This window comes from Eucalyptus grandis, chromosome 9 (genome assembly GCF_016545825.1).
Source record: "Eucalyptus grandis isolate ANBG69807.140 chromosome 9, ASM1654582v1, whole genome shotgun sequence".
Lineage (NCBI taxonomy): Eukaryota > Viridiplantae > Streptophyta > Magnoliopsida > Myrtales > Myrtaceae > Eucalyptus > Eucalyptus grandis.
Window position 1 is genome coordinate 2,439,684 of NC_052620.1, and position 20,441 is coordinate 2,460,124.

Below are 20,441 nucleotides of genomic sequence, written 5' to 3' on the forward strand. Positions count from 1 at the left end.
TAGATACCTCAGTATACTCTTAACGGCTTTTCAATGTGCTTGACTTGGATTGGATTGGTATCTACTCACCATTCCAACTGCAAAACATATGTCAGGTTTTGTACACATCATAGCATACATCAAGCTCCCAACAACACTAGCATAAGGAACATGTTTCATTTGTTCCTTCTCTTGTGGAGTCTTTGGACACAGTCTATGGCTCAATCCTTCACCTTTTGCAATAGAAGTGTCTATGGGTTTACAATCTTGCATACGAAATCGTTCAAGAACCTTATTTATATATGTTTCTTGCGAAAGAGATAACGATCTCTTTGAACGATCTCTTGAAATCTGAACTCCAAGAATGTTTGCAATCTCACTCATATCCTTCATCTCAAAGTTGGAAGACAACCAACTCTTGACAGTATTAACAAACTCCATATTGCTTCCGGCAATTAGTATATCATCAACATATAATGATATGATCACAGATTGATCTTTGGATCTTTTGATATAGACACAATGATCATCATCTATCATTGTAAAATCATATGCCATTATGGCATTATGAAAACGTATATACCATTGTCTCGATGACTACTTAAGGCCGTATATCGATCTCAAAAGTCGACATACCTTTCCTTCTTGGCCTTCCTTTATGAAACCAGTAGGTTGTTCCATATATATTTCTTCATCTAATTCTCCATTGAGGAAAGCAATCTTTACATCCATTTGATGTAACTCAAGATCCATACTAGTTACTATTGCCAGAATAATGCGAATCGAGGTAAATCTCACTATAGGAGAAAATATTTCTTCATAATTAATTCATTCCTGTTGATTATACCCATTTACCACAAGGCGAGCCTTATGCCTTTCTATCGAGCCATTAGCTTTACGCTTTACGCTTTATTTTGTGAACCCACTTGTTCCCAATAGCTTTGCGTCCTTTTGGAAGATCAACCAGTTCCCAAACTTGGTTTGACTTCATTGACTCCATCTCCTCTTCCATTGCATAAATTCATTTTTCCTTACTAGGGCAATTTAGAGCCTCATTAACATTTCTTGGCTCATCCTCATCTTGTGGAGCAACCATGAAAGTTTCCCCTTCAATGTCAAAACGTCGACGGGGATACTTTTGTGACTTATTCACCGTATGAGAGATTGTACACTTTGCACATCATTCCCCATCATGCTCCCACTCAGATTAGATAATAATGATATCATCTCATCATGTGGTTGTAATTAAGAGTGAGTTGAATTAAATTTATCACTTCTCATGTTACTCCCACTTGGACGAACTCTATTTAGTTCATTATCTTGATCCAAGGTTTCAAATAGGAAGTAATCCTCACCTATTTCGCCGTTCTTAGGAAATTCATTCTCTAAGGATGTGACATCTTATAATTCAAATTCAGTTATACTCACCTATGAACACATACCCTTTTGAGTGTTCAGAGTATCTTATGAAAATACTATTCTTTCCTTTGGAACCCAATTTCCCAAACTCGTGAGAGGGCTCATGAGTATAGGCAGCACAACCCCATGGCTTAAGAAAACTTAAGTTCGGTTTTCTACATGTCCATAACTCATATGGAGTAGAAGTAACTGATTAGGAAGACACTTGGTTAAGGAGGTGAGGACACCTGGAGTGCCATAACTTGGCACGGAGGGACACTTAAGTGCCATAACTTTAAAATGGTACACTTGAGTGCCAATATCGGAGTAAAATGGGACACTTAAGTGCCGCTCTGGCGAAAATGCGGCCAAATGGCTTACGTGGCCATTTTCCGGCGAGTTTGGTTCAAAACGGCGTCGTTTTGCACGCTGACGTGGCGGAAAAAAATGCAAAAACGACGTCGTTTCGTGTCTACGTGTAAATAATAATATAAAAATTAATTAAATTAGATTTAAAATTAATTTTATTTAAAATATTCAAAAATTTTAAAAATTTTAAAATTAAAAAAATTTTAAAATTTTAAAAATTAAGAAAATTTTAAAAATTTTAAAAAATTAAGAAAATTTTAAAAATTTTAAAAAATTAAGAAAAATTAAAAATTAAAAGGACCGGGGGGGGGAGGGTCGGCGAGGGTCACCAACCCCGGCGGATCGACGGCCAACCCTCCCCACTCCGTCGTTGGCCCTTCCCGGATCGGTGGCGGGAGGCGGCGAGGCCCGTGAGCCCTCGCCCTAGATCCGGGCACGGGCTGCGACCCTCGCCCGCATCCGGCGAGGGGTCACAGGCCCTCGCTACCTCCCCGCCGCCGTCGGGAAGGGCCGCGACGGAGTGGGAGGGTCGGCCGGGTCACCGGGCCCTGCCGATCCGGCGGCGAGGGCCCGCGAGCCCTCGCCCGATCTCGCTGTCGGCGGTCGGGGCCGGCGACCCGGCCGACCCTCCCCCTCCACGCGGCCCTTCCCGGCGACGGCGGGGAGGCGGCGGCGGCGAGGGCTCAGCCCTCAGCCTCCCATTCGACCTCCCCCCCTTCTTTTTTTTTTTTAAATAATTTTCTTAATTTTTAATTTTTTTTAAATTTTCTTATTTTTTTAAATTTTTTTTATGTTGCTTTGAGCCGAGCCGACTCGGCTCTCCGGCGAGCCACGTAGGCAAAAAAATAATAAATATTGTCACGTAGGATTTCCGGCAAGGGTCGCCGGAGGTGGCACTTAAGTGTCCCACTAGAAAAAAAAAAAGTGGCACTTAAGTGTACCGTTTTGAAATTATGGCACTTAAGTATCCCCCGTGCCAAGTTATGGCACTTGTGCTGGACTTCTGCCCTTGGTTAAGTATATAGGCAGTAGTTAACAACGCATCACTCCAAAAAGTGATAAGTAAGTTAGCATGCGTCATCATGGACCTAACCATTTTCAGTAGGGTTCTGTTTCTTCTTTCCGCAACACCATTTTGTTGAGGAGTATATGGAATAGATAACTGTCTTTCTATTCCTTTTTCATCAAATAATTTTCTGAACTCATCAGATAAATATTCTCGATTTCAATCGGATCTTAATACTTTTATTTTCTTGTCTAATTGATTTTCTACCAAGTTCATAAACCTTTTGAAACAATTTAATGCTTCAGATTTATAAGAAATCAAATAGACATATCCGAATCGAGTATAATCATCTATAAAAGTGATGAAATAAACAGCCCCATACCTTCCTCTTACATTCATCGGACCACAGACGTCAAAATTGATTAACTGCAAAGGAAATTAAGCTCTTTTACATTTTCCAAATGATTTCATTGTCGTTTTCCCTGCTAGGCAATGCTCACATATGGGCAAATCGACTTTTTCAATGTTGCCCAACAAGCCCTCTTTAGCTAGTCTATTCATACGTTGTTGACCAATATAACCAAGTCTAGTATGCCACACATTCACATCATTATCATATGAATTAGGAGACGTGAGAATAGAATAACAAACATTGACATCACCACACTCTACATTTAGTACAATAAAACCATCTAGAAAATGACCACAACCGTAGTAGTTTGTAGCCAAATACAAATCTACACCGCTATTATGAAAGTTCACACTAAAACCAAGCTTAACCAATATCAAAACAGACACTAAATTTCGACGAATCTTCGGAGCATATAAAACATCGTGTAGGAACAAGGTGCGTCCACCACACATGTTCAATTGGCAGGTGCCAATCCCCTTAACTTAAGCTCTGGAGTTATTTCCTACATAGATCCACTTAGTTCTAGTCGGAACTCGTTGAAATTCTACGAAGAATTCTCTATCCTTCACTACATGGTCTGTGGCTCCCGAATCTTCAGTCCACAAAGGATCAGATTCAGTTAAGAATACAGAGCTTGACACATTTGCAAAGCTCTTAAGAGTACAAGGGGTGAGTACCTTCTTTAACTCGCGATAGTTGCAAGCGTAGTGACTCTTCTGGTCACAGTTGTAACACTTCACCCTTGAAATACTCTTCACTTGAGGACGTTTTCCTCTCTTATGTTGGTCAGCTCTTGGTTTCTTGCAAGAAGGACTTGATCCCTTGCATTTCCACATATTGAACGAATCAATGTGCTTGCGCTTAGAGCTCGAAGCTCTTTTTGAGCTAGAAGCGATATAGCAAATATGCGTTTTCTTCTCAAATGCCTTGAGGCAATCCTCTGCTAGCTCAAGGTGGCACACAACATCATCAATTTCTTCCATAACATGGTTAAGAGCTTCTAGTGCTTCTTGTTTTTTAAGCACACATTGAATTTTCATATTCAATATTTCACAATTCTCACTGTTCATTTTGTCTTCTTTGTTCAAATCAGCAATTATGTTCTTAGTTGCTGAAGTCATCGATCTGAACATATCAGACACATATGCACAAATTATTAATGTCTATCATTTATGCATTTATTTTGCATAAAACCATCATATTAATGAATAATTTCAAATTAGGTTTGAGAATCAAGAGGTCACTATGTTTCCAATCATTATCCAAAATCCTAACTTGGAGTTATTATTACTATAACATTCTATGCAAAATAAATTCTTTGAAATTACAAAAATTTCAATGAACTACCCACAATAGTTAATAATAACAAAAAGCAAATAGTATCTAATATCAAACAATGATATAATAACAATGCTTTCACATAATACAACTAACATATCAGTTGTCACACCAACAACAACTAGGTAGAAAACATTACATAAGACGTTTACAAAGCACACCAAATAAAGACCAGCAAAAACATCTAGCACTAAGTTAATATACAAACTGGGAAAGATCCTCTTTTGTTCAATTTCTTGATCTTTTTCCCTTGTAACAATCCAGTAATAATCATCTATAAAATCCATCACAATTTTCCTATACGAAGCAGCTCTGTTGACTTCCTATATGCGATTCAACACTCCTTGCTATTTTTGTGAAAGGGTGTTCATGAAAAATCGCACCATCTTAGACTGTGGCATGGGATGACCATTCCATATGACATTTTGTATTTTCCCGTTAACTTCAAGAACGTGATCAATTAAGTCGCCACTTTCCCATCGATGATCAGTCGGCTCAGCTATCAACTTAGAAAGCCTTTCCTTTTGTTCATCGGTAATTTGCGCGAATAGGTGTGCGCAACCTAAGGGGAGGTATTGTTCTTGCAACAAATGCAGAACAAATAATGGATCACATATAATCCACATAGACTTAATTGGAAAAAAAACACATTCTTTTCCTCTCTTTTTTTTTTTTGTCAACGGTCAAAGTCAACGGTCAGCCGGGTCGAGGTCAACGGGCGGTCGGGTCGGACCGGATGGACCGGTCAGACCGGTCGGATTGATCGGGCCGGTTGGGCCGGGTCGGACGAACCGACCCGGCATGTGCAGCACGCGCACAGCTAATGTCATGATGATGTCAGCTGGCATGTGCCTCGCACGCGCCATCGACGACCCCTCGCGCACGTGCACGCATTGGCCCGCGCGCACATGCAACACACGCGCCTGCGTCTTCGTATCGGTTGCTGCGCGTGGGGGCACGTTTAGCGGCCTTTGGCGGCATTCCGCCACTCGTCGCGCTCATCTCAACGAGACCTTCCATCCAACGCCATCAGAAATGGATTTCAACTTACAAAAACTCGAAAAAATGGATGAACAGTGTTTGGGTGTAGGGATTTTTCCGCCCCGATTGGTGTCGGCCGATTAATTTCACAAAAAATCAATAAGAAATCATCCATAAACATGAAAGGGGTCGAGAAAAACATGGAAAAGGATCGGGAAACCAGAACCATGTCTCTAATACCAATGAAAGGAATATCAGATTCCCTGAAACCGGATTCGACACCAAATCGAACCCCTAAAATAAATGTGGAAGACGAGCCCAAGAAGAACATGTATCACCGATCAAAGACACACCACGGAATCGAGCGTGCCTTATTGTCCATAGATTAAACACCAATGCTGAAGATCGAGGAAGAAATTCCGATCCTATTCTACCGAGGAGCGTACTATTGCTGTTAGGGGGAGGAAACTCTGAAAAGACGTACTTTTCCTTTTCCTTTGGTGCGTTCTTTTTGTCTTATGTTATCTGGAGGGGGAGAGAAAGTCTTTACGTACATACACCAAAAGGTACGTTCCTTTTTCTTTTTATCTTTCCCTCGAAACGTCTCCTCCAAAAGACGCAACCTCTCAACGTAACACCTATCCCAAAAGAGATAACCCCTCAACGCATCCTTTCATATTGTAACCGTTCCTCCATGGGCCCTTATCTTGCGGGTCAGATTCTTAGGCCCAACATGGGCAGACGGGCCTTAAGCCTATCATAAAAACCATCAAGTCTATTGTCTTCTCATTCGTTGAAAAATCTCTGCTATTTAGCTGAGTATTCACAATTTGGCGTCGTCTGTGGGCCCTTTGATCGATCATTCGCATTTTTTGCATTTACAGACTTCCGCGTCGTTTTGGACCAGTTTTTGAGTCGTTCGTCACGAAATAGATCGACATTTGATTGACGTTGTCGCGCCGATGAGTGGGTTTTGGGTTTCATAGAGGCTGTATGTTATTATATTAAGGTTTCGAACCTTTGTACAAGAGCTGGGAGTGTCATTTTTGCAAGCTCGGTTCATATAAATGCCCACAAACCGGTCCCTGGGGTTTCTTCGGGGAATCCGGAGAAAGCACCTCCCAAATTCTTGAGGGACAAGAAGATGGTGCCTGATTCAGATCCTCCAAGCCTTAAGTATACTGATTCTTTGCATCAGTTTTTTGAATTCAAGGTCCGATCTAGAATTTTTTTCACCCTTTGCCTGCAATGATATCTTACTTCTAGTTATGTTCCCAAGTGTCTTGTTCCCTGACTAAATTCATCTTGCTGACCTATGTTTGTCTAAATTGGCTTGCAGTACGAAGCTTGTGGTTTTGAACGGAGCTGGAATGAGCAAAGTGCGGTATTCCCAATTATAAAAGGATCTTTAGTTATGTTTAGAATGATAATTTTACGTATAATGGACATTTTAATGGATAGACATCACTGATGAGTGGAAATATTTCATGTTGGATGATTTGAGATATAACAATCACTCTTCTCATTAATTTGTTTTAAACTAATTATATCAAAGATGGTTTGAGTATGTTTTCATGGCTATTCTATATCTTTTGATTTGGATTATTAAGAGACTGGGAAGAACTGGAAGAGAGATCTTGTTGTGATGCTGCATTATGTTTCATGCCTAAAACTAGTCTTCAAGTTATGCACTCTACATAACCTTGTGGTATATATGTATTTTCAGCATACGTGGTCATGTTTGTATTATTGCACTCTAATGTTAAGCTTTCATGCCGAATGTGACAATTTGTAATTTTATCTCCATTGTGTATATGTTGACTGATTCTTTCGTAGCTAAGATAAACCCTTCCAACTTTTATTTGTTTTTTGCAGTCGAAATGGGGCTTATAGCACGGGTTTCAGGCCAATTACCGATGAGGTGATATGAAGGCACGTGCTGCGATTTGTAAAGTTATAAATCAACTTCTGCAATAATGTCTGCAACTCACACTAGCTAAAATCGTAAAGGTGAAAAAGGAATTTATTTATCGATGCCCTCACTCCTCATTCCATAAACTAACCCCGTACCTATTGACACAAGTGTTCTTGTTCGTCAACGTGGTGCTCACCCACATCCCCATGTTGCTCGAGTGCCATACAAAGTTTTACCCCATGATTTGTTCGGAACACCCAAGCTTCCTTTCCGACTTGGCAAGCCAATCCATAGAGTTGCTCACTCCTCAAATGCAACAATTTACAGAGAAAAAAATCATAAATTGAGCTCGGACTAGGTTGAGTATCTACTAGGTCCAGATTGGGTATACGTTGCCAATTTTTGTATTGTGTAATTGGACCAATTGGGGCAGGCCCATTTTCAACTCCACCAGATCCACTCATTTGGCAAACCTAATCTCTTACAAATTAAACCTCCACAAACTAATCTAAATCTTGTATCCATGTATCTCAAAGAGAAATCTCCACATAGATTGAGAGCCTATGGCTCATTCCATTAGATCTTGGAAACAAAATGTGTAGCTTCAATGGAAAATTCTCCCCTCTCATGATGAAACAAGCTACAAATTCACAAAATATGACTAATAATGACAAGTCCAAATAAAGATAAGAAATGTTGTGGTCACCTCAAGTAGTCAAGAATGTTACGTGTGAAGAAGGTACTAATCAAATCTCCGAAAGGAGAGGAAGGGAGGGAGAGAGAGATAGTTAGGCAATGTTACATGGGAAGAAGATACTAATTAAATCTCGGAAAGGAGGGGGGTGGGGGGAGAGAGAAGGAGGACATATGGAGACAGAATTAGGCTCGGCCCAAGCTCATGCAAGCCTCTATTTGGTCATAGGCAAGGGAGACAAGGGATCGTGCCCCACATGGCTCATTGTTTATTCCAGGCCTGACCCAGCATGGTCTAATTGCTAGTCCTAAGTTTTGGTGATGGAAAATTATATATCCTCACCCTTAATTGTATAGAGAAGAGTCTAGTTATCTTTTCTATTTGCTTTTTTTTTTTCTCTCTTTTTGCACAAGCAGGGACTAATTTGATAAGAGCTATGTATACTGCACTATGGATATTCTTAGACAAAGTTTTCTTCTTTATCCATTTACAGCACATCATTTTAATGAAGTCGCACTTCAATCTAATCCCATTATATAATCTCTTTCAATATCAATTATTTGCATAATTTCAAATTACCAAAAGCCACTTGCTTTATCAAAGCCTTTACTATCGGTATCACCTCTTAGAAATTGTCAATCCTACTGTCGCATTGTCGTGATACTGTAACAAAATCTTATGGTATTGCTTGCTTTAGGATCTCTTACCGATGCAAGACCATTTACATACAACTTGTTTGAAAAATTCAAGAATTGTTGTAATATATAATGTTCATACCACGAAAACTCAAAAATTGTATTTTTATAACAAATTTACTCCAAAAAACCCTAAACCAATAAACTTGTAACAAATTTATCCTCCATTAATTTTCATTAAATTGAGTTATTATCACGAAAAACTACAGATTTGTATTCTTATGCCTTTCAAATTGATACACATGTCAGCTATCATTTATCATCTAATTCAGCAATTTAATAGTAAAATTTAGTAAAATCAATGAAAAGTAAATTTATCACATGTATATTAGTTTTGAGGTTTTCGTGGTATCATGCCTAATATTTATTAAGTGTAGGGCTCTTGTTAAAGAGCGAATCCGAAGCATTTATTAATTTACTGACAAAACATTTATCAGAAGAGCGAACTGATCGTTGCAAAGCGTATGCTTACATTGGTTTTATGAACCTCGGAAAGTTTGGATCGCTTTGCTGACTGTTCCCTAACGCGGTTGCGTATCTTTCCTACGAAAGGACCATCGAAGAAGAGCGAGATTGCGACATTATTAATATAAAAATCGACCATTGACTGTTCTCCTTTTCTCTCAGAGGAAGTCGTTTACCGTCAACTTCCCTTCTTCGGCGTACCTCCACCGAACCATCGCGGCACGAGCACAGCCCCTTCCTATGCGTCGGTCCGCCGGTCCGCCATCCCTTCATATAGCCGCTCTGGACTCTCGGAGCAATCCACTCCCATTCAGACATTTTCACAAACACGCCAAGGGCCAGAAACTGAAAGACTCGAGCGCTCTCCATGGAGGCCGAGTCGTCTCCGTGCGTGACAAACCCAACTCTCCATTGCCTTTTGTCGCCAGATGTCAAAGTGTCGTCTCCTTTCTCACCCAGTTGCGTTTACTGATGCAGGTTTGAGAGCAGCGAGATGCTGGCGAGTTTCCTGGCGTCGACGCCCTTCTTGGAGGAATCGTGGAGGTTGTGCACTTCGCGAACTCCGCCGCTCCGAGGGGCTTCGTGGCGGACCGACGCGCTGAGGTCGGGTACCAGGCGCTCTCGGGCGTCCAGGTGATCGACGGGTCCGAGCCGAGCTGCGGGACCCTGATGGAGATGGGCGAGTGCCGATGGAGCATCTGTTCTCGCCGTTAAGGTGCGACAGCGACGGCAAGGGGGTTGTCGAGGCGGACGTGGGATTCCTCTGTCTCTTCCTGGAATTTTACCAGCGACAGGATTTCCAAAAGCAGGTACGCGGCCCCTTTTGCTTTTTTGACTTCAACTTGGAAGACTGTCTTTACGTGACTTTTGTTTTTTTCTGGGTAATTGCGTTACATCTTCATCAGTCGAACATCATCAACTTCCACGAAATTACGTTTTAGCTTTCAATCACCCTCGTGATAACTCGATCGGCCTATGGACTTGGCATATCCTATGATCCATAGACTGGATTGTGAATTTAACTTATTCATCTACCAATCTTACCGCTCTGAGGGCATGGACATATATAGTTCTATGGCCATGAATTGTGTGATGGCTCGTGCACGGGTTGGTGATGACAACAGGGGCGCGACAATGGACGGATGGTGGCTGGACGGGCTGTGTCTTGGGGGTGCCTGGTTTTGGAAACTAAAAAAAGGGATAAGAAAACAAAAGGTTAAAAAAAAAAAAAAAGGAGCAAGGAAAATCCCATGACATATGGTCATCCTTTTTTACCATTAAAGAAAACCTGTGGAAGGGCGATATTGAAAATATCAAGTTCACTTTCACAAATTATAGATCCAAAAGAACTTGAAGGACAATTCTATCAATGCTTGAAGCGGAGATGAAATTTATCCTAGTGCTATATGTATGTAACCATCAAGATGCAGATACTTACATCGCCTACGGAGATAACAAAAGCCGTACTTGCTTTTGAAGATGCAATGGGGAACGTGATAAAAATCTGAATACGGGGAATGAACAAAAAGTCACGAAATGTAAATAATTGCATTGGCTTTTCATAAGGGGATGTTATAAATTTGAGAAATAATATCAAATCATTAATCCATCTTGAACAAATCAACTACCAGACATCATTGGCATAGAGATAAACTTTTTATTAAAAACAAACATTTATTCAGTAATACATTCAACTGGTATCCAACAAAGTATAATAAATACTGTAGTCTAAAACAGAATCAGATTTACTATATATATAAAAACGACCGATAAATTTACACACTTCATCACAATTGGCTATGAAAAAGGAAAATATTAGAAGTAACTTATCTTTCTTCAACAGATATTCCTCTTTCTTTTTATTGATGCAAAGAAAATATTTGCTTATGTACAAGTGTAAAATGGATTCAAAGTAAACAACTGTTCTTTTAATTATATGTAGAATATTAAAATTTTCAGTTTTCTTGATTTAAAAGTAACAAAGTAATAATTGCTTTTTAAAAACTTGGTCCTCAATAATCAACTTTTCATCTAGCCATTCAGCACATGCAAATTAAATATCCACGATCCAATCTAAATCTTATATCCATGTGTCCAAAGAGATTCCCTTATAGAGTAAAGCTTCAATTGCCATTTCTAATCATATCTTGTGAATATGCTGCTCATTTCATTAGATCTTGGGAATAAAAAGTGTAGTTTTGGTGGAAAATTCTCTACTCTTCACTAAATTAATGAAACAAGTTGCAGATTTTGATATTTGAAACCAGTACATTAATGCTACATTTAACCAAAACTAATTTTTGTATTATAAAAAATCTCAAACTATTTGATTTGTGCCATATTTTCCCAAAACTAAAATCCGTATCATAAAGAAACTCAAAACCAGTACACGTACGTGATATTTACACAGTTTGAGATTTTTTTGTTATATAAAAATTAGTTTGGGATAAATGTGGTATGAGCATACCATTCTTGAATATTGGTGATATTTGTGTAGAATATTAAATTTTTCTAGTTTTGTTGATTTAAAAGAAACAAATAATTTATTGTTTTTCAACATGTCTCAAAAACTGACCCCTCATAGATGATACGTCGGTCTCTTACAGAGGTGGCAAAATGAATTTCAACTCATTTTTAATGGCTTGGGTGAGATTGAGTTGCCTAAACTTTGGCATATAGGTAGGAATGAGTTTAATCAACCAAAAATCAATTACTTACCGGGCTTTCAAGACATTTAATGAAAGTATAATGCTAAAATTGTTTCTCATAGACCAAATTTTTGTATGATGTCAAGCCGAGAATATTGGAATTCTTCTAGGGAATCGGTAATTTCATAAAAACTGTGGCTTAGGAAAGCAAAATTGATGCTATGATATTCCACAAACTGGTTCCAAGAATTGGGAACTTGGGACCAAACCGATTGGTCCCAGGACCAAACAGAGAAGGACGAGGCGAGCACGGTATTTTGATGGGGCTGCCTAAAAAAATAAGGAATTATTCTCTAAAAAACAGCGGTCGTCGTGGGCACAGGAGAGAATTAAAATGCATCGGACACTAGGAACATTTGGTCAGTATTTAAAAAAAAAAATCAGGGGAGCCAACCTTAGGCCAGCATGCTTCATACTCGCCCCAGGGCCAGAGGAGGGGGCGGGGCTATTTTTGCAGGAGAAGAAAGGAGTCCTTGCTAGTTTTCTGGTTTTTGAAGAGAGGAGAGAGAGAGAGAGAGATAGATTTGCTGCTGAGGGAAGCCAGGGAAAACCGAGAGGAAAGAGGAAGGATAGAGGGCGGAGGAAGGATGCTCGGTCGCAGTGGGCATCTTCGTCCATCAAAGCTTTTTCGGCGACCATTCAATAAGATTGATCTGTGATCGATAATGCTGACTCGAGATCTGTTTTTGCCCTGGAAATCCTGAGGAAATAAGAATGATCTTGTTTCTGAATGGAGATCTGTTTGTCAAGAATATAAATTGGGAATATTTTTTTGGAAACGCATGACATGTGTTTGACAAAATGCCTCAATGAAACTCCGAAATATCCGAACGACGTTTGAAGCTCAGTTTAATGTTTAATTATTTACATATTGTTGAAATTCGTCTGATTTCTTCATGTTTTGATGTGCTTTCATGTGACTTTGCATTGTCCGAGCCGGTCTTGTATCCGTCCCTTCGCCAGAGCTAGCCTCTCCACGCCGGCTAGCCTACAGTTCAAGGCCGTTCGAGTTAGCGTATCTTCCCATTCTTTAGTGCCTTTGTGTTTGTTTGATCTTTGGAATTTCTGGTGTTCAAACCGTAAGTAAGGTGAGGGTTTTTTTGTGAAATTTTGTGGTCGCCGGAGTGGGCGGGCGGCGTCGGTCGTCGCCGATCGGGACAACCGGCGGGTGTGGCAGTGTAAGTGCCGGTGTCCGTAGAGGATGGTTCGGTGTCTGGTCTGTGGGTTTGAAAAATAAAAGAGAAGAAGATAAAGTTCCAGAGACATATGGCTTCGGGCACCGAGGGTGGCCGAAGGAAGAAGAAGGCGCAGGGAATAGAACAAAATAGGGAAAAGGCAAAAAGAGAAAAAGAAAGAAAAATAGAATTTAATAAATAAATAAATAAACAATTAGAAAATTTTCGTTTTGTAATCCGACTGAGGCGGATCCAAGTTTGGGTCGGGTCATCGAGTCGAATCGGTAAACGGTCACAACCCGTTCCCTGAATATAATAATAAATAGATTAAAAATTTAAAAATCCTGGAAAATATTTTAAAAATTATTAAAAATTCAGAAAATGATAAAAATCTTAGGAAATGCTTTAAAATTTTAATTTTGAAAACCAATGGAAAAATTATAAATTTGAGAAATCATTAAGAAAATTAAAAATTTTGGAAAAACATTAAAATTTTGAAAAATAGAAAATCCACAAAAATCTTTTTTAGAAAATTCAGAAAAATATAAAAATATTTAAAATTTCCTAAAATTCAAGAAAATTTTCAAAAATTTTAATTTCTCAAAAATAGCTTAAAAAGTCTTTTGGGGATTCTTTTCATTAAATGCGTGAAAATCTTTGGTGAAAATCGTGCTCAAAATTAAACAAGCCCCTAGAGCTCTATCGTGGGGTTTTGATTACCCTTAAAATGAATGCCCTTGATTATGCACTTTCATTATGTTGACTATGGCCTTCCTTTAGCTTAGTTAGAGATGGCATGCTCCCTATTTGATAATATTGATTGTTGTTTTAATGATTGCACACCCATATAATCATTTCACGTGTAAGTAGATTAGCCTAAAATTAATCCAACTACTTGACAAAAAAATATTTTCTTAAAATGAATAAGATTATGTAGAAGGGCATTAATTGGTTAATTCATGCGATCAAGTCTCCGACTCTAGATTCTATAGTTACGTAAGAAGTGACATACACTCGTATGGCTCATTTGGTTTTTAATCGACTCTAATAGGCTAATGTTGATTTTTTATTATAAAATTCTTATGAACACCTTAATGTGGCATGAAGTATGGGCTTGGGAGAGCTCGTGCCTAATCATGGACCACAGGCCTGTTTTTTGGGTAATACCCCTAAACCTATTCCCTCCCTCAAGGGGTAGATCGCAACAACCAATCACTTTATTTTCCACTACTTGATGTTTTATATTATGAAGAAATTAGGAAAGAGAAGTTGATTACTTTTATTTTTTAAGAAATTAAAAAAAAAATAGATGTAGTTAGTCCAACTTAGTTCCTTCTTGGAATCGGAAACTGGACCGCCCGAACACTCATTTCACTTTTAGGCACCGGAATCGGATCAAACCAGCCAGCCCAGTCTAGTCCCAATGGTTCCCAATTCAAGTGGTTTGTTTTGCACACTCCTAGTTTATTAATAGCTACACATGGAAAATTGAAAATTTTATTTTTATGGAATTTTGTTTACAATCCAAAAATATGCTGGCCAAGATTATTGATGGCTTAAGGCGCAAGTTACGTAAGTAAGGAGGTTTACTTTGTCTAGTACTAGACATAAAGAGAGGTTTACTTTGTCAAATACCAAACATAGAGAACAAGTAATCAATCTAACAACTCATGGTTTTGCATAGTTATAAAATGAACTTCCACAATAATGTTCGCAACTCACACTAGCTAAAATTATATAGGTGAAAAAAGTGTTTATTCAGAATTACCTTCACTCTCCCTTTTCATAACCAAATCTAGAACCTGTTCACATAGGTGTCCTTGTCCATCAATGTGACGTTTACTTGCATCTCCATGTTGTTCAAGTGCCGCGTGAAGCCTAGCCTATGATTTTACCTAAGGACACTAGCTCCCTCATTGACTTAACAAGCCGGTCCATAGAGTGCTCACTCTTTAGGGAAAACAGTTTAAGGAGAAAAATCATTAAGAATTGGAACTTGGACTGGGTTGAGTATATGTTAGGTCCAAATTAGGTATATCTCGCCAATTTTTGTATTGCCTAATTAGGTTAATTTGGACCGAGCCATTTTCAACCCAACCCGATCCATCCATTTGATAAGCCTAGTCTATTGCAAATTAAACCTCCACAAACCAATCTAAATCTCACATCCAAGTGTCTCGGAAAGAAATCTCCACATAGATTGAGAGCATGGGGCTCAATCCATTAGATCTAGGAGCAAAATGTGTAGCTTCAATGGAAAATCCTCCTCTTGTATAATCTAAGAAAACGAGTCATAGATTCACAATATATGATTGCTAATGACAATGAATTTGGATAATGATGAGAAACGTTGCAGTTGCCTCAAGTGGTTGTGAATGTTGCTCGTCCCAAAAAGTACTAGTCAAATCTCTAAAAAGATAATAGAGAGAGAATTAGGCCCGGCCCAAGCCAAGGTAGGCCTCCATCCTATCACGGGCATGGGAGACAAGGGGCTATGCTTGGCATGGCCCGATTGCTGCCCTAAGTTTTGGTGATGGAAAATTGTTTATCCTTGCCCTCAATTATATAGAGAGGAGCCTAATAATCTTATCTGTTTAGTTTCATTTTTTTTTCTTTTTTCTTTTTTAGCGTTTTAGTGACACAAACGTTTAGTAATTCGGGTGGAGAATTTGTTGATACAAAACAAAGGCATGGACTAATTTAATATTGTGACAAAAGCAAGGCATATTCTTGGACAAAGTCTTCGTCCTGATCCATTTACAGCTCATTATTCCAATGAAGTCCCACTTTGAGCTTATCCAAATATTTGATCTCTTTCGGCGTTGCCATTTGTATAATTCTGCTTTACTATATGCCACTTTATATACCAAAGACTTTATTATTAGCATCACCTTTCCTTAATCATCTTGTCCTCTTGTCATGATATTGTAATGAAATCTCATGGTGTTACTTGCTTCAGAATCTCTTAGACGATGCAAGACAATTTACATACAACTTGTTCAAAAAATTTAAGGATCTTTGTGAGCCACACACACACATACATATACATACATGCATTATATATATATATATATATATATATATATATATATATATATATTGAAGAGTGGGAAAATTACTAAAAAGGGTTATAAACTATTACCGAATCTTAAACTTTTTCTTTTTGTCAATTAAGTTATACAACTTTTGTATTTTTGCCAATTCAATCAATTTGGTCAATTTTGGCCAACTAGCGTAAATGTAGACAATAACCATCTTACGTGATGCGATTAGCGTTAATGTAAACAATTTTTAACAATGATATAATTGTTTTCAGATTTTTTTTCTTTCTTTATTTTTCTCCTTCCCTTCTAGTTGGAGGAAGAAGGAAGGGAAGGAAAAAAAATAGAGAGAGAAAAAAAGTACAAAATTTCAAAATTAAAAATTTTAAAAATATTAAAATATTATTTAAAATTGTTTAAGTCGGCTCAGGCTAGCCAAAAATAGATGGACTAAATTAGCACAAATGCAACAAATTTATGCTTCAATTGGCAAAGAAAAAGGTTGAAGATTAAATTGGTACAATTATAAGAGATTTTAGACATTTTATGTGTATACGTATAATGATGCATTTTTCCTCACAATGCTATTTTCACAAGAAAACTGATCCTAATTCGTTATGGTTCTTGACAACATGAGCAAAAAAGTGAAAATTCCATGAAAATCTGCAACGATAGTTTCTACCAAAAACCGTATACACAGACTCACAGAGAGAACAATTATGAAGGAAAGTATCTGACATAACCCTGAACCAAGAAAAGCCCAAAGAAGGATTGTCCTTTTTTTGGCGTTACCACTTCTTGAACAATACCGAAAGGGTATAATTTAACACAAAAGGTTCAGGTCCCGCCTGTTTGGACTAGAAAGGAAAGCATTCATCAGAATTCAAACTATTGTTTAAATTATAATAATTCATAAAATTTTCGTGTATAAGTACACATGTCAATATTTAAATATCGCGAAGACTTCGTTTCGAATATAGATAATGTCAAAGCACGTGTGCTGCAAAATTTAAATCAACGAGAATAAAAGTCAATTTATCCAAGATTCTTATGTGTCTATTCCATCAAGAGAGAATGCCCCATGCGAGAGATTTTTTAGCTGCCGCCCTTTTGATTGGGCCATGCGAGGGGCTCCGTGATGTCCGGCACTTCGGATTGCGATTGGGGCGGCGTAATTAAGGATTGAATTCGAATATGTTATAATGGGGCACGAGATACCCAGTGATATTAACTATTGTCAAATTGATTTTTTTTAAGAAACTTGACATTAGGCCGTGCCTAGCCTGTACTACCCAGAGGGAAAAGCAACAGACAAAAAGCGGACAGTCCGACGGCACTTTTTTGAACTTTTTCCCCTTTTTTTATTATTTACATTCACACGTGGACTAAGGGTCACTTTTGCTGAGCTGTCACGGCATTCGTCATCGGAGCACGCGGCACTTACGTATGTAACGAGCCGTCGCTTCCCGTCGTTTCCCGTCATTTGTCGCTCCTCCTTGGTTCTTCATGGATCATTTGCCGAAGCTCAAAGTCTCGAAGGGATCGACTCTATATGTTAGGATTACTCATCAATGTCGAGGCTATTGTAGTTTTTTTTTTTCCCCATAAAATTAGTAGATTTACTTCTTTCTAAAAAAGTAATATTGGCGGTGGGCAAAAATCATAAGTAATTTATGACGAAATAAAATCATCAACACTTATCTTTTTTTTTCTTTGATTTCTACGTATAAAATTGATTTATACAATGAATTTATATCACGAAAATTTTTAAATCAGTATATCTGTAATAAATTTATCAAAAACTAACTTTTTAAGTACAAAAAATTCCAGACTAATATATTTATGACAAGTTTACCCAAACTATTATTTTTTATAACGAAGAAACTTAAACTGGTATAGTTGTGACAAAGTTACCCTTCATTAATTTCTTTCTGATTAATATTACCAAAAACCACAAATTAATATATTGTGACAAATGAAGGGTAAAATTTCAAGTCGATATACTTATCAGTTGTCATGTGTCATTTAATTAAGCAATTTTACAATAAAATTTAACAAATTAACGAAGGGTAAAATTGTTAGAAGTGTATTGGTTTGGGATTTTTGCTGATAAAAAAAATAGTTAGGTAAATTTATCATATATGTACTTGGTTTTAGGTTATTCACAGTATTAACCTTTATAAAATCGATTTTTTTTTTTTTAAGGAACTTGATCTCCATAGTCCTATATTGAGGTTATATAGGATTGAATTAATCTTGAGATGTCATTATTAGAATATTATTTTTTAAAGTTGTGGCCATATAAAACAAAATCTTTAGTTATTAACTCGATAGTGTCGTTTTCAATATAAAATCTTTTTCAAAATAAAAATAAGTTAATTAATGTAACCCAAGTGGGAGAATGTTGGAAATTTCCTATAATATGGGTACTTGCTTGCCTGCTTCCTTGACTCATCTCTTGTTTAGGTCTGAAACTTCACCTCTCCTTCCTGTAAGTTGCCCGATTCTGGTAGGGGAATTCGTACTTTGTTTCGGCTGTTTTCTTCTCTTTTCTTTCTTCTATCCATTATTCGTGTGTCAGATAAAAAGCTATGCCGGATGATCATTCTGTTACAAACGAAATATGTATTCGACACTCTAGAAATTGCGTATCTCTAGGTCAGTTTAGATCAAATCATCCCTTTTAATTTCATGATTACATCACACCTAATTTACGTGTCGCATATCACCACGTCAAAATTGTCAACTTGGCCGCAGAGTATTCTCTTATGGACAACGAGGTTGTCCTCGACCTTGGAGTTCTACACAACTGGCAAAGTGAGAAAAGGAGTAGAACATTAGATGTAACTTGTACTTGTGGTTCACTGAGCGGTATGTCCCAGATATGATTATGCTTCAAAGTACATGAACCCCGATATGACATGAGTCGATAAAGCCTAAGAATAGCATAAATAAGATTTCTAAAAAAAAAGAAAAGAAGGGGGCTGTAAAGTAAGTGCGCACTAGATGAATTTCCAATGATCTCTGCAGAAAGTTGGTTTAATCTGGACGTCGCGGTCACTTTGCTGACTCTTCGCTGTTAGATGTAACTTGTACTTGTGGTCCACTGAGCGGTATGTCCCAGATATGATTATTCCGTTGACCATTCTTTTTCTTCTTCTCTCAGAGTAGTCGTATTTTGTTCTCTTTCTCCGGCGTACCTGCAAAGAAAATCGCTCCAAATGAGCAAACCCGTCTTGCACGTTGTTTCACCTGCTCGACCGCCTGCAAGCTTCTCCTCCATATATAGCCGCTTTGGACTCTCGGAGCAATCCACTCCCATTCAGACATTTCACAAACACGCCCAAGGCCAGATCTTCCCGCTCGAAATAGACAAGGAAAGACTCAAGCACTCCCCATGGAGGCCAAATCGTCGCCGTGCGTGACGCACCCAACTTTCTCTGTTGCCCTTTTATCGCCGGATGTCGAAGTGCTGCCTCCTTTCTCATCCAGTTGCGCTTGCTGATGCAGGTTCGAGAGCAGCAAGATGCTGGCGAGTTTCCTGGCGTCGACGCCCTTCTTGGAAGACTCGTCGAGGCTGTGCAGCTCTGCAAACTCCGCCGCGCCGGGGAGCTTCGTGGCGGACCAACGCGGCGAGGTTGGTTACCTGGCGTTCTCGGCCATCCAGGTGAGCGACGGGTCCGAGCCGAGCTGCGGGACCCTCCTGGCGCTGGGCGAGTGCGAATACGAGCATCTGTTCTCACCGTTACAGTGCGACGGCGACGGCGAGGGGACGGTCATGGTGGACGCCAGATTCCTCCGTTTGTTCCTGGGTTTTTACCAGTGACCGAATTTCCAAAGCCAGGTACTTGTTTGCCTTCGACTTAGAAGTCTGGCTACACGTTACTCTGATTTGCTTTGTTTTTCTGGCATAGACAAACGTCAACTCCCTAATAAGTTGACCGGCCATATCTTTTCATACGTAATCTAAACTTTTGTTTGTCAGTCGAGTCCGTACCTATTCGAAGCACAAAAAAAGTCGAGAAAATGGCGGTGATAGATGCTTCGCTTTGCCAAATAATGAGAGCGACATTTGTCCGAGTGTGGGCCAATTGTCAGACCAACTTTTCTATCTCTTCCGTCCCCTCTCTCTCTCCCCTCGCTGCACGTGCTCTTTCTCGCCTCCTGCACGTTCTCTCTCCCCTCGCTTCTCTCGAACCACTTCTCTCCCTCCTTCTGTATGTGCGCACCACATCAGCGACGTGGTGCGCACATACCACTGAATT

At 38.9% G+C, this 20,441-nt stretch overlaps 1 long non-coding RNA gene across 1 annotated transcript; it reads left to right on the forward strand.

The window, feature by feature from the left end:
* Positions 1-9,302: 9,302 nt before the first annotated feature.
* On the forward strand, positions 9,303-10,274 carry LOC120288587. The gene is made up of 2 exons (XR_005546685.1): positions 9,303-9,639; positions 9,730-10,274. It is a non-coding gene; the product is annotated as an uncharacterized LOC120288587 (long non-coding RNA).
* Positions 10,275-20,441: the final 10,167 nt, after the last annotated feature.